The sequence below is a fragment of the Lissotriton helveticus genome, chromosome 1_1 (assembly GCF_964261635.1).
Source record: "Lissotriton helveticus chromosome 1_1, aLisHel1.1, whole genome shotgun sequence".
In the NCBI taxonomy this organism is placed as follows: domain Eukaryota; kingdom Metazoa; phylum Chordata; class Amphibia; order Caudata; family Salamandridae; genus Lissotriton; species Lissotriton helveticus.
This window is the reverse complement of record NC_136057.1, coordinates 174,806,609-174,833,159: the sequence shown is the minus strand read 5'-3', so window position 1 is coordinate 174,833,159 and position 26,551 is coordinate 174,806,609.

Sequence of the window (26,551 nt, the reverse complement as noted above, 5' to 3'; positions counted from 1 at the left end):
GGGTTAATTTGTAAAAAAAATAATTAAAAAGTGCCCTCATCAGGAGGCCACTGCAGCTTTCACCAACCATTACCCCTGCCAGCGCTGCCAATGACAGTACCAATACAACTACTAACCATCAGAGGCCTAGAAGTGTGTCAGTTCAGACTATTCCAGGCCCCCAAAGCTATAACATCAACTTGGGCAGTAGGTATTAATCCTTTTTAACGTATATTGAATTAGCGAGGTGATACCAAAGCCATTGCGGCTTCAACTAACATTATAAAGAAAAACATTCTAACCGGTCACAGTTATATATAAAGGGGCAGATTTACGAGCCCCGTACGCCACATTTGCGCCGTTGTTGCACCATTCTGCGGGGTATTTACAACGTGACACATCTGGGAGATGCGTCACGTTGTAAAGCCCTGCGCCACATGTGGGCGTTCCGGCGCGCGGGGGTGGGGGGTGCGTTCCAGCGCAGGAACGCCTCCTAAAAGTGGCTGAGTGAAATTTACAAGATTTCACATTTCACTCAGTCACTTTTAGGGCCATGCTGCATCAAAACCCTGCGCCTGCTTGAAGCAGGCGTAAGGATTGACGCAGCATGTTAGGCATGGGGGCACCCCGAGCCTTTCTGGAGCTGCGCCGCTCTTGCGATGCAACCCCAGCAATGCGCCGCCTTTCTGGCAGCAGATGCGTCACGCATCTGTCTATTCTTGCCCCATGGTGCGCCGCATTGTAAATGCGGCGCATCCATGGTGGCGCAAGAGGTGTCTGCCGTGACGTACAATAACTGGCGCATCCCTGCTGATATACAGGGATGCGCCAGTTATTGTAAATCTGCCCCAAAGTTTATTCACTCAAACATTACTCAAATGCTGCATTCAAAACTGTGCAACTAAAAGAGGATGGCACACAACCTACCCCTTGCCGGGAGTTTATAGTGCTTTATGAAAGAACTCGAAGTGGCCCATGTGGCCTCATTACAAATGTCTGATACTGAAGCACCTTTCAATGATGCCCATGAAGCTGCCACCCCTCTCGATGACCTCCCTTGGACTATGGATGTCCAGGACCTTCCCTGATTCCCACAGGACACCACAGTGGCTTGGTTCAAGCTCCCGCGTAGTGTTAGCACTGAAGGTTTCACCCCCTTTCCTGAGGAACCAAAAGTAACAAATAAAGGATCTACCTTTGAAAAGGAATATTTTCTTGGCAAATAAATTAAAAGCGCTCTACGTACTTCTCAGGTGTGTAACAATTCCTCCTAGGGTGAAGAAGGAGAAAGTACAAATACTGGCAAAACCAAATCAGCTATGTAATGAAACATTGTTGGTATCTTAGCAGCAATAGTAGTTCCAGGCCTAAGGACTATCTTACCAGGAACATTTTTCATATATGGCTCTGATCTCAGGTGAGCTCCTTGCTCCCTGGTCCTCTTACCTGAGGAGATTTCCACCAGAAACAAAACTTTATAGGACATAAAACTGGTCTAATGGTTCAAATGGAGGTTTCTGAAGCACTTGAAGTACCAGCTGCAAGTCCCACGAGGTAATTGGACATTGAATTGATGGACTTTTTAAAGAAAACTCTGTAATAATCTAGAAGCTAAAGGGGCTAAATCCTCTAACAGAAGGTTCCTAAAAGCCCTTACAGCCCCCACTGTGGGCACTGCTCATTCAATTAGGAAACCATCCTTCAGAAAGTCTAAAACGAAACCTGGGTCAATGGAAATAGGATCTACTACCTTCTGTACACAGCACTTCTCAATATTCCCCCAATACCTTTAATATTTCTTCAACGTTGACAGACGCCAAGACTGCTGAATAAGCTTGTTCATTGCAGAGGAAAACTATGGTTCACTAGGTTTGCCATGTCAAGTGCCAAACCCCAATCTTGACGCGTCAATGAGGCTCCTGGAGGGTGGGCACCCTTGAGTGGATGGGGAATGATGGAATCATCATAGGACCTGGAACTACTAGCTGAAGGAAGAGAGGAAACCATGACCTCCATTTCCATCATGGAACGACCAGACGTAACTCCGTCTGATGCTCCTGCACCTTCTTTAAAAACCTTCAACACTATGGGAATAGTAGGATAGGCCCACAGGAGAGTCTTTGGCTAGGAAAAGAAGACAATGCATCCACCGTCCAGGCATCTCAACAAGGAGCCCTTCTGCAAAATTGTGTTAGAAGAACCTTCTCCTTAGATGAAAATGAGTCCACCTTTGGTGACCCAAACCCATGGACCAAGGAAGGGAATAGCTGCCTTGACCCTTAGGCCCATTTTTCCTCCCAGAAGATGAACTGGACGGAAGAAAGAAGACTGGGGCATATTATCAAGGCAGGCGAAATGGAATTATCGCCGCTTTTGCAGCCGTTTTCGGCCGCAAAGCGGCGATAATTTCATCGCCCTATTAGCAAGCTGTCGCTAACATCAGTTAGCGACAGCTTTTAGGTGATAGCGAGCGGTTTGGGGCCCGCTTTGCATGTCAGCGATATTTATCGCTAATGACATGCAAAGTGGGCGTACCAACCAGTTAGCGACTGAAAGCAGTCGCTAACGTCGCTATTGCCTATTAGCAAGGCAGGCGTAGCGATAAAAAATTTGCGCTAAGCTCGAATATCGCTGAAAACTAACGCCTGCTCAGACCAGTTCTTAGCCTGTATATCCAATGGTAGGTGGATATTCAGGCTAAGACCCTATTAGCGATAATGCCTAAATATCGCTTTCACGCATTTTGCCGCCATCGCCGGATATTTTATCGCTTTGGAGATAAACGTTGCTAATAGCACGGTATCTCTGCGATAAAATCGGGCGATGCATGGCGATAAAAAAAATCTCTCTAAGCTTCTTTAGGGATAAATATAGCTAGTTGTTGATAATATGCCCCACTGTCCTTTGCTCATGAACAAATATAGTAAGTCAGATGTAATAAGGACCTCACTTTCAAGCCCCACTTTATGATTGCATATGCCACTACCACCCTGTTGTCTGTCCTGATTTGTACATTGTCTCCCATCAATGTCTGAGAGAAATGTTAACGTTTCAGATGGACTTCCTTCAGTTTCACCAATTGGAAGTGGACATTCCCTGAGCTGATGACCACATTCCCAACATTGACTCACTGTCCAGCACTGCCTCCCCAACCTAACCTGTTCGCATCCGTGGTCATGGCCTTTGGGATGGAAGTGCCCAGGGAAAACCCATTGTCTAAATTCTCCTGATGTAGCCAACAGTGCGATGACTCTTCTTGGGAGAGGGGTTGGTCTAAAGGCTAGGGTGGTCGACCTTGAATCTGGGGAACTGGGTTTGAGTCTCGGCAATGACGCTGAACATCCTGCGATTCTGGGCAAATCACCTAATCTTCCTGTGCGTAACAAAAATGAATGTGTCCTCATGTAATGCAACTGGTGCTATGTAAAGCGCTCTGATGCCCGATTCGGGTCAAGTTCGCGCTATATAAAACTGTAAAAAATAAATAAATGACTACATCACCTCTGACCCCATCTGGATTCTGGTTTTGTACTGCAATGACTTGGGTTTCCAATGGCTCAACAAATTATTGACTAGTGGGTGTAGGTGGAACCTGGTCAAAGGCAGCACTGTCGCTGATGTCATCAGGCCTCGAACCTTCAGCTACTCCCTCTATAACGTTCTTGGTATCTCCCTCCCCCCAGAGCAGCAGGGGTCAATTTTCAGATCAAGGACTCATTTCAATGCACCAATAGGAATTAGAAATCCTGTTGGAATGTGACTCTTACACAACCAACTGAGCAATCCTCTGTAGGAAGGGTTTTCTGGTCACGATCATTCACACTAGAGGAGTTCAAGAACACACTGGAACTCCAAACCCTCTTTTGTAAATTAATAACACACTCAAAACAACCCAAAGTAACAAGCAATAAAGCTTTAAAATGTTTATTTTTAAAACCCAAGTCTAGTCCATACATTATGAACCGTAACCACATAGACTGAGAAAATAAATGCAGCAATGCCCAAGGCCAGCAACACCAACATAAACATTCCTAACATGATTACCAAGTTCCTAGCATCCTAAAAGCCAATCGCTACTTCTAAGCACTATGTTACATTTTAGGAGAAGCAGAATATAGCAAGGCTATTAATAGAGGGGCATATTACCAACGATTAGCGATATTTATCGCTAAGGAGGCTTAGCAACAAATTTTTTAACGCTAAGCATCGCCGGAAATTATCGCAGAGATAACTTACTATTAGCAAGGTTTATCTCAGAAGTGATAAAAATCCTCACGCTTACTGCCAAATGAGAGATTATCGCTGGAAAACCAACGATAATCTCTCGAAGTTTGGCCGTTAGCGCTGCTCTTTTTATCACTAACAGGGTTAGCGAAATCCTTGATAATAGGAGAAATGTCGCTTAACAACATTTCTCCTATTATTTTTCTCTGGAACGCCCCCCTTTGCATCTCATTAGAGATGCAAGGGGAAGCGTAGAGAAAAAGGGTGCTAACATGCGAATTTGTGTGTTAGCACCCTGTTCATGATAGGGAGATAATTTTATCTCCGCTTTCTTGGCTTTTAAAGCCAAAAAAGCGGAGATAAATCCCTTGATAATATGCCCCAGAGTTTCTTAAGATGGATCGCACGGCATGCCTTCTCTGAATAAAAATAGCTGTTTAGCTATCCTCTATCACTGCTCTTGCGTGGGAATGATAAGCAGTGCATTGCTAAAGGCCACTTCTCTGCACCGCTGCTGGGCAGCCCCGACTGACACTGATTGCTGCTGTACACCAGCATGACCTCTGCCTGAATAGTTATAGCACGAAGTCCAAATATTGGTCATATGCCTGGGTTTTTATAGAATCTGACCGTCGATTTTAGCTCATATTTATAAAATACTACAGCACTTGCAGACACCGAAGCATCCACAAAAGTAAACAAGTATGGAGATAAATGTGCGATTTCGATTCATATATAGATGATATCCTCCAATAAATAAAACAATAAAATAGTCCAGCTTCTTCTGCAAGCACCAATGATGTTATGGCAGTGCCCATAACAAAAACAATAAATAAATGTCAGCCTAGATAGGAGGACAACATGATACTAACACTTCTGAATGTGTCTAAAACTTCCCACTTTCTAATAAAAAGAGATAAAAGAATCTGCAAACAAGCACATTCTGAAAATAGAAGAGGTCTAAACGGGCCTTTTCACGGTATTCACAACACCTCACGTTGTAAAGCCCTGCGCCAGAAGTAGGTGCTCTGACGCGGGGGCGCTCCAGCGCAGGAACGCCTCCTAAAAGTGGCTGAGTGAAATCTACAAGATTTCACTCAGTCACTTTTAAGCCCATGCTGCATCAAAACCCTGCGCCTGCTTGAAGCAGGCGTAAGGATTGACGCAGCATTTAAAAGATAGGGCACCCCGGAGCCTTGCTGGAGTTGCATCGCGCTTGCGACGCAACTTCAGCCATGCGCCACCTTTACGGCACAGACGCGTCACGCATCTGTCCGTTTTTGCCCCATGGTGCGCCGCATTGTAAATGCAGCGCATCCATGGTGGCAGAGCCCTGGCGCACAATAACTGGCGCATCCCTGCTGATATGCAGGGATGCACCAGTTATTGTAAATCTGGCCCCCAGTTTCTGTTTCTAAGATGAGGGCAGGAATGCCTTCCCAGACCCTTTTCAGAAGAGTGCTCATATGTACTGCACTTGGGACTTGCTGCGGGTTAGCAAAACCCTGTGATCTGCCAATGTACCACAGACCTCTTCACTTGTTGCACAGCCTTAAAGAAACAAGAGGAGGAAATCATCCAGCCATCCAGAAACAGGAAAACTAAAATACTTCTTCCATGAATAATTCCCTCTAAAAGCCTCAACACCTAGGTAAGGACCCTCGGATAGGAGGTCAGCCTGAAGGGAAGCACCTGGAACTGGTAATGATAGACCCCTACCACAAAGCAGAGGGGTCTCTGTGACTCTCGATGCACACAGATGTACAAGTAGGGGTTAAACATGTGTAATTCTGCCAGAAAGTCCCCAGTCTTTATGTAAAACAGGACCTTTTGCATGGCCAATATTTTGAACTTGACATATGTGATAAACGTGTTCACCCCTTTGAAATCCAATTCTTCCTTGATGTCCCTGAATGCCTTCTTGACTAGGATCAGGATTGAGTAATATCCAGTTCTCTCTTGTTAGGGTGGTACCTGTTTTACTGCTTTCTTCAGAAGCAGACTCTGGACTCCTTCCAGCAAGGCTTGTTTTGTCTTTTTTACCAGATCTCTGGGAAGAGTTGGAGGGCAGTAAACGTCTTTCAGGTGTTCTTTAAAAGTTATTTGATACCCATGTTGCTCAGTGGCCACTACTTACTGGTCTGAATTTGAAGCTTTCCACTAGCCCTGGAAATGCATCAGCCTGCCCCCTACTGGCAGCTGTCAAAGATGCCCAGAGTAGTCATGCTCTTGGGGATGTTAAATTTGAATTTGAACATCCTGCAGCTTCTGCCCAGGATTATTCAGGAGCAGGGACCACCCCAGCCATGTCCTCTTCCATAAAAGTCATATTCACTGTCACCAGGAAGGCTGTTCCAAAGGCTCTTTTGGAAACCAAACATTTTCCTTTGGATGTTGACGTTGGCTTTACCAACGTCATAAGCTTCCTCTCCTTCACCGAGTTTGTCACCAGTGTCTCCAGTTCAGCACTAAGGAGTTTGGTACACGTGAAGGAAATATGCTTAAGGAAGTTCCTTTTTGTGTGGCATCCACCTTCCCAAACCTCATCCATGTGTGTCTTCTCGGTCCTATTTATGAAGCTGCAGCTGCCACCAGTGAATCAAAAGGTACATCTGAATACAAGCTCACTTTTTGCTCCATCATAGGGATGTTTCCTCAAAACCCTGGCCTCTTCTCCATCTGTTGTGCCAGCCTCTGTAATTCTTTCAATAATGATTGAATAGCACAACTGGAATAAGCAAAGGGGTTCACAGCAGAACCTGAGACCGCATATGCTCTCTTAACCAACAGGTCCACATGTTTGGCCACTGGATCTGATGGTGATGCCTCTGCCGATATCATTGTGCCTCAGGAGGATCAGGGGATCCACCTTTACCTGCAAGGTGAACTCCTCCGCAGAACCAAGGAGGGGGCATCTTTTCACTAGGAAGCGGGTAAAGACAGGTCTGTCCACTGCCTTCCACTCATTAGTTACTACTTTTCGTATTGCCCCATGCCAAGGTAAACTCTCTTTTTCTTGACTGCTCAGGACGGCGGACGGGGAGGTTAATACCAGGAACACTGCTCGCGAAAAGGATCAGCTTGGACAGTCCCAGATCCAGCTTGGTTTGGTGCACCAGGGTAATCGTCCCTACCATGGGGAAGTGACATAAGTTCCAAGTTTTTGTTTAAAAATATAGGGGCATATTAGCAAGGGCAAAATCGCCGCTTTAGCTGGACTTTTTCCGGCTAAAGCGGCGATAATTTTATCGCCCTATTAGCAAGCTGTCGCTAACAGCAGTTAGCGACAGCTTTTAGGTGATAGCTACATGTTTTGGGCCCGCTTTGCATGTCAGCGATATTTATTGCTAATGACATGCAAAGTGGGCATACCCAAACTGTTAGCGACTGAAAACAGTCGCTAACACAGCTATCGCCTATTAGCAAGGCAGGCGAAGGGATAAAAAAAAATGCGCTATGCGCGAGTATCGCTAGAATCTAACGCCTGCTAAAAAGTTGACTTACCTGTATATTCAATGGGGGGAGGATTATCAGATTAAGCCCCCATTGGCGTTAATGCGAGAATATCGCTGGATTTCCAGCGATATTCTCGCATTTCGCCACTATCGCTGGATATTTTAGTACTATGGAGAAAAACGTTGCTAATAGCATGTTTTCTCCACCAAAATATCCAGCGATAGGCAGCGATAAAAAAACATTCGCTAAGCGCATTTAGCGATAAATATCGCTATTTGTTGCTAATATGCCCCATAATTTCTATACCAATCATCCATGCTCTGAACAAATCTTCTGTACCCTTGATCAGATAAAAAGTACTTTTTTAAGTTACATTTTGTATCTAATATTCATAGCCTTGGACAACAAGATTTTCAGTAAATAGTGCAAAATATATGAATCTGCGATTGGTAATCAGATTTGACTGGTCTTTCTATTTTCTTGTGAAAAATAAGAAGCAAAGGGTCTCACATTTAATTTCTGTTAATATAAGGTAAATTTCAGGGAATATTTATGGGTGGAGCCCCACAATTCTCCCACTGTGTAAAATTATATATTTCTCAGGGACTACTTTTCTATGACTGTAGTGATGCCCATAGTGATGAAAACAAAAAAGTCCTTGGTAATTTTCAGCCTTCAAATAAAGATCTTCATTATCTATGGTAGCACATGACGGCAGATCTGAGATTAATTGCTTAACAGTAGTTGTCATCCCAAGTATGAACAAGGGGGCCAGGAATTATAATAGAATTTAGAGAGACTTTCAAGACATTTGGAATGGGAATCATACCTGTCACACCCATAATCTGATAAGAAACCTATTCCCAAACAGCATGATCCAGCACAGGATAGGCAGTGATATTCACAGCATGATAATCCCGCCGTGCTCTGTGAGAATAGAAACACAGCTGCAATTCCTGAACCACAGGAAATGCCACTGTTTTCCCAGGACTATAATTCCCATGTACAAGAAGCAAGATAATCCACATCAACGTTATAATCCACATTTAAAAGAAAAAAACAGTGGCGATCCAGACGTATTAACATGGTGGAAGACGGTATCTATCGCAAAATGAATAGCAAATAAGACACCATTTATAGTATGGATTAAATGGAGAAGTATTTATTATTTCTTCTCTTTAGAAATCTGCATAAAAATCTACCTCATAAGTACAACTTCTTGTAGCAGAATCATTTTCATAGACATTGGTTCTGATGGTGGTTCATAATAAACCTCAGCAGTAGTTTTAATATAGCCTTATAGCCCGCCGTAGCGGGCTATACCGGCTATTAAAGGCCCGCTGAATCGCTAAAGGCCCGAGCCGAAGGCGAGGGACTTTAACGAGACAGCGGGACTTTAATAGCCGGTATAGCCCTGCTACGAAGGGCTATAAGGCTATTAGAACATTCTGCCACTAGAGGGCAGAATGTTCTAACAAATTAAACAAAGGGTTCTCAAAGCTCGAGGGGATATAAATCCCCTCGAGCTTCGAGAAGCCTTTGAAGAACATTGGAATGTTGCTCTGCGGGCCTTTACCGGCCCGTAGAAGCAAGGAGCACTCCATTGTCTGCAATGGAGCTCCCAACATTCCAATGTTCTAATAGTTGGTATTGTTGAAATCACAGCGTTGACATCGGTGCTTGGTTTAACCCCTTTGCCGCGGGGCTAATTCCCCTGCGGTTCGGGGAGGAGGGGGGCTGCGCACGGCACTGCGGAGCTTGTGACGAGCTCGGCTCGTCACGCTACACGGTGGCGCTGTGCTCATGACGAGGTCAGCCCGTTTCCATGGAATGCTCAGCACAGCAGGGGAATTATCCCCATGTGGGAGCGCCGCGGCGGTCATGACGAGCTCAGCTCGTCATTAGCACAGCGCCAATGTCTCTGATGACGAGCTGAGCTTGTCATGAGCACCCAAGATGTTAGAGCTGGAGATACAGCAGGCTCCCCAGTCCTCAATACGAGGAGTAGTGTCATGTGTATCAGCTAGGCCAAATGTAGCCATTTTACATCAACACACGGCTTTCCTAAAGTTGCCTTCACTTTCACATCGACTTCTGACACACATTTGCATTCGTAATACTTTGGGTTCCTAGAAACACTGACCGTGCTTATACGAGTCAACTTTGCAAGAACACTATTGTATTGCCTTAACACTATGTACAAGGTCTAAACTTATGCTGTGCAAATGTGTTTATTAATTTCCTTCATATGGCAAGACAGGTATTTGTAGTGCACAAACAATGGCAGCCTGATCACATCTCAGCCCAAGGCAAGGATGCCATTTTCTATAAATAAACATCTGTTTCCGGGGTGTTCAGAGGGGGTACTGCTGCTGAGGTCTCTACATGCTGATGCTTTTGCCCAGCATCTCACATACTTTTCTGTGAGGGGTATCCAGTTTGTGACCAAGACGGGGTCCTACATTCTTACCCACCAGGTAATGGGTTTGGATCATCCAGCACTGGGATTTTTGGTAGGACACACACACATAACCTAAACACTTCGGTTAGAGTCGGCATGGTAGGAGAACGCCAGATTCTTATATTATTTCATATGCTTGCATATATACGTTGTTTCAGCACAATTGTGGAACTTTTTTGTTTTGTTCGCTGTCCCGATACTTTTTATAAATATCATCTGCTTCTATCAATCATCGCAGCCATATATTCTATAAAAGAATCACTTTGGTTCAATAAACATTGAAAATGTCCCTCTGTGTATTCTTTGTATAGTTCTCTGAGCAGAAGAGATCACGAGTGTATAAACAAAAGGTTCTAGATCTGTCATCACGGTTCCTGAGGGATCAGGGTTTGTCATGTTCAGTAGTTGTCAGAACTGTTTGCTCCCCGTCTAGGTTTAGGGGGGCTTATGGTGGCACTGTGAGCTAGCTGGTCAATGGGACAACATATCCTGTGGCAGTGCAAGGAATCAGTCAGGCACCATCCCAAAATATATACCGTTCGCAAAGGTGCAGTTCCTAATGATTAGTGGAAACTACACAAGAGCAGGATTTCACGGCTGTCCTCTCCTTGGGATAACTCTTGCAGTGTAGGAAGAGAATGTGCCGATCTACTCCGATGCATCTTGGTATCAGTGGAGGTCTGCTGAGCAGAATTATATTTTTAGTACTTTCTACCTCAAGAACTGTAATAAGTGGTCTGTAAGATAGCCCTAAAAACTTGTTTGTCAGGGATTCTTTTCTTGATCTAGTGCTCCCTTCTTGGGGACCCACCCACTAGCAACTTTAATAATCCTATCTTCACTGGTGGAAGAGCGAGATAGCTTCACAATACATATTTAAATTCTAGTTTCTGAAAAGTTCTGCAATAGAGTTCATTATACCAATTGGCCTGTTATTGTTTCAAGAGACTCCGAAATCGGGCACATATATTGCTACTCCGAAGAGCATCTCATAAGGTAGTATGATCACCCAATATGTCAGCGTAATTTATATAATTTTCTTCTCAAGTTATTTAGTGCTCTGTGAGTCCCATACAGATTGTGTAGCCAAATCAGTCCTGTATTCAATACGCTAGCAGTCAAAGCTTGTTTAAACATATCATTGACATGTTTTACGACCCTGTTAGATTCAGGGCAGAAAGGGTGTGCAAACAGCTGCCATACTCCAAGAGCAGACATGTCATCCATACATGCTTTATCCCCAAACTCAAGACCATTGTCTTAATGAGAGGTATGAAGCTAAGCTATGGAGACAGCACCCCTCTGCCGCGCATTTAAAACTTCTCCGCCAGGCCAGAAATGCCTACAACAGGAACATCCTCAACTCAAAAAATGAATTTTTCTAGATTGTTCTAGAATTCAATGTTCTGTTTTCTAGAGCCCCTGGCACTAAGAACTCAGTCAATGTGTCAGCTGAAGAAAGAAAACTGGAATCACCCCAAAAACCACTGCAACCACCCCGAAACCCATTGAACAATATTTGAATATAATATGTTCCAGCTAAAGATCAATCTAATGAGATTTTCTAGGGATAGTTCTGGAAACCCTAAACCCTCTTTCATTAATGAGTAACACATTCAAAAGCACTAAAAAACAAGGAATACATGCTAACAATTTATTTTAAAATCAAAACTATGTTCTAGTGCACATGATATGATATGAAACTACAATAAAGACAAATAAAATGGCAGCTGCACTGTTTACTACGAGTGTGAATAAAAGGAAAAAGTCCAACATAAGTGCTGTTGTATGTTTTCAGCGATTGTACTCCATTCTGCTACTTCTAAGCGCTGAAGTAATTCTAGCACATCAGAAAATAAAAACCAATTTTGAGTTTCAGGGATGGTTCACACCCACATACCTGTGTGAACAATAAGGCCTGTGTTTGATATAGTAGTGAGGCCTGCTGTTCTTGTCGTGCAAGGCTAGCTGCACCGATAAGTTCAGCAAGTGAAGGCGAAGTGCCTTTCTTCCCGGTAGCCTACAGTTAGAATCGGATATATGATGCTGCAGTGCCTGTCCTGTTGTCACCTGGGGTGAAGGGTCCCCCCTAACCCATCATTCTTTATGTTCAACTTTTCTAACATTATTTCACTCATGCCGCAGCTCTCAGAATAAACAATGAGCAGAGAGTGGCCTGGTGCCCTTTCTTTTATTTTCATTCTGTGACACTCTGTTCTTTAAACAACAATGAACGGGGTATGGAGTAATCAACTGTCTAAAAACTCTTCAGAAATCAAAAACAAATAATGTGATTCAGAACAGTCAGCTTTTATATTAAATACTGCTAATAAATTCAAGCAAACCTGATTATCATGCTACAGAACAGTATAATATAAACTAAATGTGCATTCTATTAAACACATGTAATCACTGTTGATTGATTAATTGACACATGTAACTCAAGAAGGGGAACACCCAAAAGTGAAAGACATCATGTTCATGTCAAGGGTGAAGGGAATGGAGTTGCCGACGCTTTCTCTCAGGCAGAAAACAGTGCAAAACTTATTATTGCATAATTACACACAATTTTAAGCGTGGGTGGAGATTTGCACAGAATTCATGCAAAAACTTCATGCAAAAACTCGAATTGCTACTTCACCCACAACCCTTTGATAAAACAACTTTACCTTCACATGCTAAAAAGCATATAACCAATTCAATTTGGGCTCGGTTGCGAAGGACTAGGGAACTTGCCAAATATGCTGCAGGGCTGGATGAACTAATACTACTAGACATTGGTAATAGGATCGGGTGGTTGAGCAACGTGAGGCAGTTGGTGGTGCAATTGGGCTTGAGAGATGTGTGGGTGAGTCAAATGCCACCCCCCAAACCGGTGATCAAGAAGTTATACTGGGACTGGGTTCAGGCAGAGGCAACACGCAGCGGAGATGGGGTTTTACTCACGGAACGGTTTCTAGAGTTTAAATGGTCTAGAAAGTTGGAACCCTTCCTCGACCTTATTGCTAAGCCTCTGGACAGAGCCCTCTATTTAAAACTCAGGTATGGGACCCTTCCGGTGCATGAGTTTACCGCGGGGTGGTCTAACGCTGGTGGTCCTTCGCGCCCCTGCCCCGGGTGCGCGGCTCCAAAGGAGTCCGTGGCGCACTTACTCTTTGCCTGCCCCGCTTATAAAGTTGCCAGGAAGGTCTGGTTGAAACCAGTATGCAAGGGGTTGGGTCTGAGGTGCCATAGAATGGCCTTACGAGTACTTACTACCGACCCTACATCCCCTGCCATGGTATGCGGGGTGGCTAAATATTTGAGTAGTGCATGGCTGACCCGAACTAGGAGAATGAAGTTGTATTCCACCTTACCAAATTGCTAGCAGGCCCTATTGGCAGGTCGCTATGATGATGACCGGATGGATTTGAAGTCATTTTAACCATTATGTAATAATGTATTGATGAGTGATGCTGACTAGGGTCCATAAAAATTACCCATTGTACTGTATAATGTGTAGGCTTGAACCTTTTAAATAGGCAATTTTATCGTCGATAGATTTTACTAATGTTTTACTGTGTAAAATGTACTCTTTTATGGTGAGAATTTTTACCGAATAAAGATTATACAACCAACCAATATAACCAATTCACAAAAGTGAGGTTTGAAAAATATCAGGCAATGAGAGGTGATGATTTTGGGATCCCCCCTAACCTAGGGGGAGGACCAAGCAGCTGCCTTGAACACAAAAGGTATAACATGCTCAATGATTGTGGTGGTCCATCCTCCAAGGACCACCCCAAGCAAAGCTATGGGCAAAAATACAATGCCAACCGAAGGCCCAGCAAGGCAATTTGGGGTGAGATTCTAGATTGCAGGGAATATTATAGTATTAGCTCTCAGCTGAGCCGGAAGAGCGCTGCCGCTTGAGGAATGTTTTGATATTGGATACTATAATATTCATTGCACTCTAGAATCTCGTCCCATAATGCTTTGCAGGGCCTTTGGTTGGGATTGTATTTTTTCCCATAACTGTGCTTGGGGTGGTCCTAGGAGGATGGGACCACCACTGAATCGTTCAGTATGATGTGCTGTTTGTGTTCAATGTGTCTGCTTGGTTCTCTCCCTAGGTTAGCGAGGACACCAAAAGCATCACCTCTCTCACTGCGTGCTATTTTTTCATTTTCCCTTTTGTGAGATGATTATATGTATTTTAGCATGTAAAGATGAAGTTACTTGTTGTTTTACCAAAGGTATGTGAGGTTTCTGTTTTATTAATTGGGATGAGATGGAACCTCCTAGAATTCTGCGTATTCTCCTTACACAATTTCAGCAAAATTAAGTGAAATTATGCCTAATTACCATGGTGTGTAATTAAGGATATGGTGTAATAGCGTAATTTAGGGATTTTTGCTTAACCAGAGTAATTCAAAATGACACCAATTATGCTGCCGTAACTCACATTTTGCCTGTCTTCTAGACAATAAGCAATCAGGTTATCCTTAAACTTAGGATAGGATTCATGGTCACTGTCATCAAATTAAACTATTATACCACTCATGTCAGATCCAATACAATGCATCAACAGGCACAGCAGTCATTTGCCATCCACAATGCCAAGGATAGACTTAGATTTCAAATTCGATCCCTCACTTGCACCACGCGGGCCCAGACGTTCACTACATGTGCGGCTGAAGGCTGGAGGGGCATCAGAGACCACGGCTCAGATGGGAGTGGGCATCAGAGAAACATGATGCATTGGCTTCAAGTTTCTCAGCTGACTTGCGTTCATCAGAGAATGACATGACGTTGAGTCAAATTGAGTCAGGAGTCTGAGCCGCCTCCTGGTGACTGCCACAGTGACATGCGCATGGGCCAGCGGCCCTTTGTCACCCGTGTAGTGACTGCACTGAATAAGTGAACCCACTCAAGGCTCGTGCCTTCATGAAGCATTTAGTCTGCTCCTGGAATGGCAGCTGGGATCCATTAAAGATATTCTTCCAAGGTTCTCGTGCAGTCATGAACAAGACAAGGAAGCAGCCAGGGATGAGATAGCTGCACCACCTGAGATTGTCACATATAATATACACCGAATACAAATTGCCCACCTCAATGATCAGCTGCTTATTGACCAAAACTTAAACATTAATTATATGCAAATAGAGAGGCAACTATAATCAATTAGTGAATGTTGTATATGCACTCAACAGATAAAAAGATGGTTGCAAATCCGGGTTGAGGAGTTAATTTCTTCGCTTTATTGTATTATTTTTGCTTATTTTTTCCCCTCAAAATAAAGCAGCCAACACGTTTCACCTTAAAAAGGCTTCTTCAGGGCATTAAGTATTAACCACTCCAGAAGGGCAAAGTATCTCTGCTGTGTGTAGTCAAATGTAATATACTCTTTCATAAATGCTAGAGGTAATGATTTCACAATCTTCTGAATGTTCCAAAACCACGAGGATGGCAGTCATGTAGCACCCTTGTCTATGTCGTCACATTCCCATATAAATCAACAAATGTGAGTTACTTCCGGGTTCGACCGTACTGTAATCGTGATAAACCACCATGCACACACCTCTCTCAGGACACTACGATTGTATGCTACAGGAACTCCAGTGTTGCGGGACATCCTGGTAGACAAGATTGACACAGCCTGTGGTCACTGGGTGAGAGATCCTGAGGAGAGCTACAGGGGACGGTGCAGAGTGGGGGGGGAGGTTGCAGAGCTGAGTGACTTGCAGGGTGGGGCACACATCAGGGTAGCTAGACAGGCAGGGTGAATGGGAGAGATGGTGGCTTGGTACTAGGGGCTTTGCTGCAGGGTTGGTGTTTGGGAGGGCTCAAAGCAGGAATCCAGAACAGCTGGCACAAGGCACCAGTGGTTGCTCTGATTGGCTTCTTGTGCAGAAGGAACATTTCATTCTGAGGAGAAGACTACTTTGTGATGCTCCCAAACTGTAATGAAACATATAGTGGTGAAGTGTGTTACTTTATAATCTCTTACATCACTACCAGGAACCTGAAAGAAAGAGATAGCTGTGCACATGCACTTTACTGGGTGTCTTCTAGCATGCTCTCTATGAGCTCCACCAGACTGTGTTGTGTCCCTTGCTATATTTTGGATAAAGTCCTTTGAACAGTTCTTACTTGATTTGAAGCAGCAGAATTGCAGTGTAATCCCACTCAAGTGTTCAGGTTGAGCTAGAATCCTTGCACCAATGGTGCAGACGAGTCATGCGTTTGTACCTTTAAGTCTGTCAAAAAGAACAAGTAGGGAGCAAGAGAGGGCGCTTGCACATTGAGTTATTAACCGTGTTCCGGTCTCTGTTCCAGCTCCTTTGGCCACAACATGCAGGTGGTGAATTTCCAGGACCAGGAGTGGAGCTGACATTTTTCTTTTTACCCTTGGCTGAGTTTCTGCTGCTGAGTTTTGTGGGTGCCAGTTAGGAGGGGTGTCATTGGCATGCCTTGCTTTTCCTCTCTCTTGGTGCTGCTATTGTAGTGTCTGATGGGCCTCCAGACGTACCACAAGACACGCACTGGAGGCTTCCGCCCCATGGTCTGTGTTCATGACCACCACCATCTTGGAGGAGGTCTGTGGTGGCTGAGTTTGGAGAGACCTTATGAGAGATATCCGGTGATCCACGTCACTCATTCCATGTGTTGGTACCAAGGTCTGTGTCCCCCAAAGCTCCTGTGTGGAAAGATTGACTTGTGCCTCATTCCTCCAGATCTGTTGCAAACATCAATTCCTCTGGATTCCAGCGTCCTTTGAAATCCTGCACTACTAGACTTTCATTTATCTTTCTATGTTGTGACTTTAGTAGTTCTCCAGTCTGTGGGCCCGATTCACAGAACTAACTTAAGACAAATTCCTAAACTTACTACTTTTGGTATTCACAGAAGTTAGGATTTTGTCTTAAGACAGACTTAAGACAGACTTAAGACAGAATCCTAACTTAAGTCTGTCTTAAGTCTGTCATAAGACAAAATCCTAACTTCTGTGAATACCAAAAGTAGTAAGTTTAGGATTTTGTCTTAAGTTAGTTCTGTGAATCGGGCCCTGTGTACGGTATGTGAATACTTTGGTCTTCATGTGAGTTGTACCACAGTAAAATGTCTCTCTCGCAATTGCAACAAGGTCCTCAGGATTGAAATTCTAGGACATATTTATCAATATTTCATGCAGCGCAGTAAGTTGCCCAACATCATATGGCCCATTCCTATCCTTTCCCTCTGTGCTGGAGCACAATATGCTGGCACTGTGGTGCAAGGGTTCCTGTGCTGCAGACAGAATTGTTTTTGTGCAGGAAGGGGCACTGTCTTGCACAGTAACAATCCTCTGAAGCATTGTCTTCTTTTTATGAGTGCTGCAGAATGCAGAACACACAGAAAGAGGGAAAAATGAGGCAAAATAAAAGCATTTCTCCTCGTTTTGCCTCACCTTGGGAGGCGTAGCATTTTGACACCATCTCAGGTCGGCCAGTAATGGTAAATCTTGGTTTGCGCCAAAATCCATGAGTGAATACTTGCAACTTTGAGGGCGCCCTACCCTTCAGTGGACCCTATGGAGCACAAGACCAATTACTATTTGTGCAATCTGGGAGACAGCGAGGCCTCTCATCATGTTTTGCAAGGGAGGGGGGTGGGGGGCATAATTTTGTGTTACCCCACTGCTTGCATGGCTTGGTAAATCTGACTTAGTAGTTGCGTCGCCCTTGAACCCCCTTCCATGGCGCAAGGATGACGTCACTCGTTGATAAATCTGCCCCTTGTAACAACCAAAAGGCCATACTGTGGAACAAACGTGGTAGCAGTGTGCTATGGATCACAACAATCTGTTAAAAAGACATGTACCCTCAAAGGGTGCCTGTTACATAACATCACAAGGAACACTGCTCCCCTCTCACCAGTTTCACACATTTCACAACAACAACAACAAGGTTTGGCACATTTGCTAAACAGTGCAATAAAACAATTTGAAAACATGTGAACAGCCCGGAGTGGTAAAATGGGCTAACAGCAGAAGGCAGGTGAGTTAATCTGTAGATAGGTCAGAAGGTCTGCCTTTAATTGACTTATGATACTCTCTCACGCTACCTGCAGTGTTCTCTAAGTTGCTTCAGCTTAAAAGTGACATGTTCACTGAGTTTGTCACTTCAATTCTCACAACTCTTGCATGTAATCTGTAGTGACCCATATCTCTCACATTCCTTTCAACATCTGTGTGCCTGTGATACTTGGTCTGCTCTGAAGTTGCTGGCAAAGCATATCAGATCTGCTATCATGTCTTATCTCCTCTTATACATTCTATAGACGTATACCACTTATTTATCATTCGGAAGAGTCAATCAATAGAATCCACCTTGGAAAACTTGTGGGAAGTTCTCTCTAGCACCGACAATTGAATCTCCCATATGTACAAGAAATATACCTTACTCACAAGTGCAGAAGACTTGAGCTTTGGCAACTAGATTTTGACTCAGGTCATCTTCTGTGAGGTTAACACTGTAAAATTACTGTATATATGTTTCCTGGAGAACCTTAGAATACATCACACTCAGCATCTATGTTATACAGCATTTGTTGATGGGGTGAAGGAGATGAACAAAGTCTTCACATATGGACCTCCACAGAGATACCAGAGCATTTCCTCTTAATACACTTCACCGTAGATGACCTCTTAAATATATTTTCTATTTGTTTAGTCTTGTTAACAATAGGTACCCTATCTTTTGTTGCCTACACCACGTATATTAATGAAAAATATTGATTATGATCTGTTCCGTATGAAATATTTGTGAAATTAATTCTCTTGCAATTGTTTTTAATATGATATTTGTCAATTAAAAAATGATGGCATTACCATAGGATTGTCTTAAATCGTATTACTTAGAAACCTATTTGTAAAAAGATGTTATAATTTCAAATTTCATGCAATTTTGCATTACCTTTACTTTGTGATTGACATTTCACTATCATGAAACATGTTTTTGTTTTGTTTTTTAAATCACTACTTTGGTAAGGGTTTGCCCCATTGGAGTTCTTTCTTTTACTTTGCTATTATTATGCCCTACTCTTCAGTCATGCTACAGTGAGTTTTTTTTGCTTACAATTTTCTAAACTCTTTAAGAATGATTTCCTTTCTTAAATTCTGTACTAGTTGTAGTCATGCCCTTGTGGGATGATCATCTATTTAGTTTTGTTGAACTTCTACAGTCTCACAATCATATTGCAATTTATATGACTTTGAAATGTAATCATTCCTCTGAAGGGAGGTTTGCTCCTGTATGCCATCACGATCTTCACACTCACACAAGCATTGTGACAAGTGCTGTTCATTATCAGTAATAAATGTATAAAAAGCTCTTCATCTTCATTTAATCTTTTGGTTGTCATGGATCAAAATAAGTTCTAAGATGATTCTTGACTTTCATCTTCCTTAGTTCGAACTCACAATTACTATGCCTCGGATATTTTTTAAATTGTGTAAATCTATGGAATTGTGGGAGCACTACCTTTTCTTGGTTGTTGTCATCAAAGTCTCTACAATTAGGCAACCCAAGTCTTTGTGCGATGTCTACTAACAAGTGCTGAAAATTCCTGACTTTCTATTTACATGTTGTGCTTCCTATATATTTTAAGGAGCAAGGACACAACAGAATGTACATCGCATAATATGTTGATCACCTCTTCCATTATTTTGTAGTGCCCAATTCAAAAAATGTCTTCTTAGGAATATCATGCTTTCCGGCTTTGCATTTTGTCCATGCTCTAAAGCCTCATGTGTTCATTCGTTTTTGACCTGTGCATTCAAAATCACTTTTGACCAGTATCCCTTTTGTAGATTTTGTTTTCATTAGGGCGAGTAAACTTTATATACGAATAGCATCTTCTAAATCCTGAAGATTTGTTAAGATTTGCAAATGTTTCTTTAGAATCTGTCTGATTTGGTTTAATTTCATGCTAAATTGTGGAAACATCCAGATTCATATTCCAGCTATTGGTACAGTTTGTATTGTTCTTACTCATAATAAATCTTTATTTTTATTGATTCCTATTTTGAGCTTTTTCATAGGCTTTACTGATATAATTCTGGGCGATCACCTTTCTGAGTAAATATATGACCTACAATTCTTGTGGCGTGGATGAAATCTGTGTTGTGTAACTTCTTTTTATTCTTATCTGTTTACTTTCTTCAGAATTTGAATAGTCAAATCCTGAGAGCCGAGGGTCCAGACTGGGTGTTCTACCCCCGGGGTGTGCACGTGGTCTGCCCTGGGACCCATCTAGTCCTGACGCCACCTAGACCGTGGTTCCCAGTCCTTGGGGTGGAGTGCTGTATTACTAGCTTATCCCGAGCATGGGACTCCGCACTTGCTACAACAAACGCTGGGTCTACCGCCACGATGCCTACACAACAGCCGCATCTCCGCTGTTATTTTTAACATGTCACCACCTTTGGCCCCCTTCCCCTAGGATTATCGTTACTTTAAAGTGTCCATTCTATGTCGAATTCCGAGGGGGCCAGTCTCGACTAGGTGAGTTATTGAGTCTCGCCGCTCAGCATTGAAACTTACGACTTTCTCTGTACTGCTGCAACAGTACTTTTATAACGGTTTTAATTGCACCTTACCTACTGCACTGAACTGTATTATTGCATAACCACTGTTTGATTAAATACGATGTATATTAATTTGTTAAGTTAAACACAAGGAGTGATGCTCTTGTAGATTGGTGGCGTGATCCTCCTACAAACGTCATGACTGCAATGACTGTTTCATTTGTTATTTTAGATTGGCTACCGCACCTACGGACACCACACGCCTCTGGTGCAACTTAACTGGTAAAACGAGGTCAACACACCACATTACCATTGAATTGAGTGTAGATTTATCTTTTTAATTAGGTCCTGAAGAATTCCTGCCAGATCTTTCTGACTATATAGGTATGAAACATGTTGACCGAGTAATTCCAATGCAACTGCCTGCAACAATAATGTAGACAGTCGCCACACTGATTTTAATCAGGGTGGGAGGCAGGATCATTCAAATTAGTTTCCCTGATCCTCCCATTTGCTTGGTCTAATAGAACCCATATCACTGCACTTCTACACGTTAGGGCCCCTTACACACACCTCACCAAACGGCAAGGAATAAAAGATCTCCGCCAAAGAGCCCCCACTGAGAGTGCTCGTCGGGTATTGCAGCACCGACCCAACGAGGATCATGCCCGATGATGAAGCATGACACCCAGCGGGCTAGGTGTGCGAGGGCCCCCATTCAGTAAGGAAGGATTCCCCATCCTCCCTCTCGCTAGCCAGTACTAAATCCCACCCCATTTTTGTTCACCCCCCTTAGGAACTGCATACTCATTTTGTTGGTTAATAATCAAATCCTGAAACATGTCTATATGTTACAGTATTGTGGTTTCTGAACAAAATGTGATTTTCTTTTATGGACATCATAGAACTGGGTCTTGAACTGTGTTAAGCCCAATTAATGACAACATCTCTTAAAGTTGTCCTTGCTTTTTAGTTGTGAAGGTCTGGGCACCTTTGCAAACAATCTCAGTGATGGCCTCCAAAGAAAGAAAAAAACATGGAAGGGAATATTTTTGCTTGACAGTTTTACTGTAATAGGAGAATCCAAAACAGCACTACCATAGAGACTGTAATGTCTACAGGAGATGTCACATCCTGCAACTACAAATAGAAAAGGGAATAAAGACAAAATAGTGTTCTTTACAGGAAACTGGATTTTTTAAGACCTGATGGTAATAGAAACTCGTTGCTGTGGGTAACGGAGCATCTACGGAACTCATTTGTAACTTTGCGGTACACAACTTATCATGGTTGTTAATTTGAACAGACTCTAACTGGTGGACCGTCCTTATAATAAGACGGACTTTTTGACACACTGGCAATTGATCATTTGGAGCTTGTAACCCATCTTTTTCTGTAAGGTCATCTTATATATGGTTGGCGCTGTGGCTTCCTTATAATGTACTCTCCGGTCAACCAGTGATGTTGTGATGAACTCTCGATGCTCATCCGCCTATACTAATTGGGATCTTAATTTTGGATGCCCTACATCATTTTTTCAATGTGATCCGTCTCCAATGCACCGCATTCACTGCTTATAGTAACGTCTTGGCTGATCAACATAGCATAACAAACTATATCCATGCCTTGATACAGTCTCTGTGTGAGACGAAACACGTGTTGGCGATTTACGTGCTGGGAGATCTTTTTTATGAACATTAATAAAGAAAGAATTGCTGAAATCTGAAGAGGACTCTTTCTGAATTTACTTTGGATTGTTTGGATCCCTGTTCACATAACAATTGTGCTATGATCTTATTTCTGCTCTCTATGACAGGTAGAGCTTTCCTCTGAGGGCATATTACTTAAGCCAAGACTTAAATATTCTAGACTGTTAGGTGTGCTGTAATTAGAACCTCATCTCTCAATAGTTCTATTTTGTTTCACATTCGTGTGTACTTACAGCACCTTAAGGTAGTAGATGCCTTGAGGTTCTTTAGCACCCACTCTTTGTAAGATTTATTCTATTTCTCCAAATATGTCACGCTTCTAATTGTACATAGAATAATATTGTATCCAAATGAATGGTGCAGACGTTTCCTTTGTGAACACTACTACCTAATATTGCTGTGTGGTTTTGAAGCTGTCGTGGATGTCAGTGATCTTGCGGTGGAAGAAGGTGGCCAGTGAGTCGCACAGCTCTTGTGAGGGTGGGATGTCGTTGGTGTTGGCACTGGGGTTGGAGAGTTCCTTCACTATGCTGAAAAGCTCTTTGCTGTCGTGTGCGTTGATGTCCAGGCGGGCTTTGAAGGAAGATCTCTTGGCTGTTTTGATGAGTTGGTGATGTCTGCGGGTGGCGTCCATGTGGGCTGCGTGACTGTCTCGTGTACGATTGTGGAGCCATATCCTCTCCAGGTTCCGGCAATATGTTTGGAGGTCTGGAGCTCTTCGGTGAACCAGGATGCTTTCTTGCTGGAGTGGCTGTTGGAGGGTTTCTTGAGCGGGGCGAGGGTGTTGGCGCAGTCGTTGATCCATTGTCTGAGGTTGTGGGCGGCGGCGTCCGGGTTGGTGGAGTCTGTGGTTGGGTTCTGGGTGAGGGTGGAGGTCAGCTGATCTTCGGTGACTTTTCTCCAGCGGCGGTGGGGCAGTTGTTGGGTGCGGTGGTGCGTGGTTGGTTTTTTGAAGGTGAAAAGGATGCAGCGGTGGTCGGTCCAGTGGAGTTCGGTGGTGTGGTTGAAGGCTACGTGGGTGCTTGCGGAGAAGACGGGGTCGAGTGTGTGGCCGGTGGTGTGGGTGGGTGCGGTGACTAGCTGTCTGAGGCCGAGGTTGGTGAGGTTGTCGATCAGGGTGGCGGAGTTGGTGTCGTTGTTGTTCTCGAGGTGGAAGCTCAGGTCTCCGAGGAGGATGTAGTCCGTGGAGGCGAGTGCGTGGGTGCTGGCGAGGTCGGTGATGGAGTCGCTGAACTGAGCCCAGGGTCCGGGGGGTCTGTAGATGAGTGTTCCTCTGAGGGTGATGTTGGGGTCGGTGTGGATCCAGAAGTGCAGGTGTTCGGCGGTGTTGAGGGTGTCGTCTGCGTGTGTGTGGACCTTGAGGGTGGACTTGTGGACGATGGCTAAGCCTCCTCCGATTCCGTTGACGCAATCCCTGCGGGTGATCTTGTAGCCGTCCAGGATGGCTATGGCGATGTCGGTCACCGATGAGTTGTTCCACCAGGTTTCGGTCAGGAAGGCGACGTCTGGGCCGGAGGTGTCGAGCAGGTTCCAGTGCTCGACGGAGTGTTTGCGTGCAGAGCGGGTGTTCAGGAGAATGCGGCAGAGGTGGTTTGGTTCGGTCCCTGGAGGTTTGGTGGATCTGTCGCAGGTGAAGTCGCAGGTGCGGCACGAGAAAGGTCCTTGTGTGCGTTTAGGGGTGGCTTGGAAGCAGCGGTGGTCTCGGCCGTATTGAGTGCGAGGAGAGTGTTGATGTCATATCGGAGTCTGGCGTTGTGGATTTCGCGTGGGCCAGGGGTTCTGGCGCGGTCCAGGTGCGGACGGGCGCAGACGGGCTTGCCTTTGGCGCCTTCGGCACAACTGTGGCGCGCGTCCGCAGCGTGGCCTCCATAAGAGGGGTAGAGGGAGGGAGGATCAGCTGGGAGGCGGGAGTGGGGTGGCCAATGGGGCTGCAGGGGTGCGGGGCCGCAGGGACGCAGCAGCGGCAATCGGGAAACAAACGGCGGGAATACGGCAGTGGAGGACCTGGGGAGAAAGATAGGAGCAGACAGGAGGTGAGGTCACAGGAGTATCAGGCAGCTAAAAAGAAAACAACAGGATAATGAGGCAAAAGGAGCAGCAGCAGCCGTTCGATGGTGTGGGTAGCGACCTGCCTGCACGCAGGGTCAAAGGTCGCTCCTACACCACTGCGCGGCCTCTTTAAGAGGAGCAGAGGGAGGGAGGATCAGCTGGGAGGCGGGGTGGCCAACGGGGCTGCAGGGGGGCGGACCGCAGGGACACAGCGGCGGCAATCGGGAAAAAACGGTGCGAATACGGCGGTGGAGGACCTGGGGAGAAAGATAGGAGCAGACAGGAGGTGAGGTCACAGAAGGAGTATCAGGCAGCTAAAAAGAAAACAACAGGATAATGAGGCAAAAGGAGCAGCAGCAGCCGTTCGGTGGTGTGGGGAGCAACCTGCCTGCATGCAGGGTCAAAGGTCGCACAAAACTTAGTGCTCTTGTTAATTCAAGGTGTAACTTTGAAGCAACTGTTCTGGAGATTTATTAATTCATGGAGTATGACCGTCATTCTGAGGGTGAAGGCTAGAAGACCTGAAATTAAATGTACCCAAGCTCCAAATCAGTATGTTCCAAAATTTCAAGATGATATAGAAACCTCTGTCAGTGACTATTTCAAAAGGCAAACCTTATAATTGTCCAACCTTTTTCATGAAAACCATGCTTAGCTGAGGGGCAGTAGTTAGTTAGTTCATGCAACAGAATGAAACAGACATATATAGTGAAGTACTCCAATACGTGGTATTTTTCTTCGAAGGGGGAAGATCAGTAATGAAATCAACGAAGATTTTCCTTCCAGGGTCTTTGGGGGGGGGGGGGTTAGGGAAACTAGGGGACCAAAATGTTTTGATGAGAAGAGGGATTCTGGGCATAAAAAGTACACTGTTTTCCATCCCTCCTTACAATGGGTCACCAAAAAAGTTTGACCACCAATTGTACTTTTCTTGGGATGGTTAGCCATTGAAGTATAATGAGACCAGAACAGGAACATCTAAATTGGCTTGGCCCAATCCCGCCAGTCTGACGACAACAGAGTACTGTTAGCCTACAGAGAAGACTGAGGCGGAAAGGCGTTTATGGTCACAACATCTAAATACGGCAGGCAGACCATTGTCAGCTTGTCGGAGTACTTGGGATCACCGCTGCAGCGGGACGGCGGTAATACCACCAAGATCTAAATCAGGCCCTAAAGTGCAAGTCTCTCTAAGTCTAACTTGGTGAACATTTTGGCAGTGCGATCTTGTTAGAAAAGTAGAAAGGTACTGAAAACAATGACAAAGGATGCCTGTTCCTTATTGTAAAGCCATGTCATTTTTTATAATCCACTCAAGGTCTCAGATCCTCATTTGACTTGGGGGCGAAGAATATGGGCACACATACCAGTGATTTAAAGTGTCTAATAAAGTCTTCACCTAAGTTGCAATCAATATATTTCTTAAAATGTTCATCTTCCTTTGCAGACAATGGATATATCTGACAATGTGGAATCTTCGCATTTGAAACCAATTCTATTGCACAATCATATTCTCAATGAGGAGGCACAGACTCTGCCTCTTTTTCCCTGAACATATCTTGGAATTCAAGAAAAGCTTCCAGAATATAATTCCCAATCCTACTAGCATTACAAATTTAGCATCCAGAAAATGGATGTGTCAGCTGAGGCACATTTGTTGGAAAGCAATGTTCCTTGCAGAATTTTGAGGTGACCTGCACTTTATAGGATTTCCAATCCACTGCCAGATTATGTTGGCATAACCAAGAAGTTCCCAAGAGAATGTGGAAATTTGGAGTATAGATTTAACCAAAACTGATGCTTTCACAAGGCCCTAAATCGGTGCCCATTACCAATTCAAAAGCCTCTTTACACACCTCACTTGAGGTCAAAGCGGTGCTACCAATACCTATAATGACTTAAGGATTGCTCTTTCTCCTTGTAAGAATATTTTGTAATCCAACAAGTTGACTATCTATAAAGCAGCACGCTGCTTGCAAATCTGTTTATGCCCAATACTCAAGAAGGTGATGTGGAGCAGCTGGCTTGACCTTTAGCAAAAACTGTACCTTACTTTCAGCAGGCACTTGTTTTCTTAGTCTGCTAGCTGAGCTAGGGCGTTCTTGTTTCCCTCCAGTAGGGGAC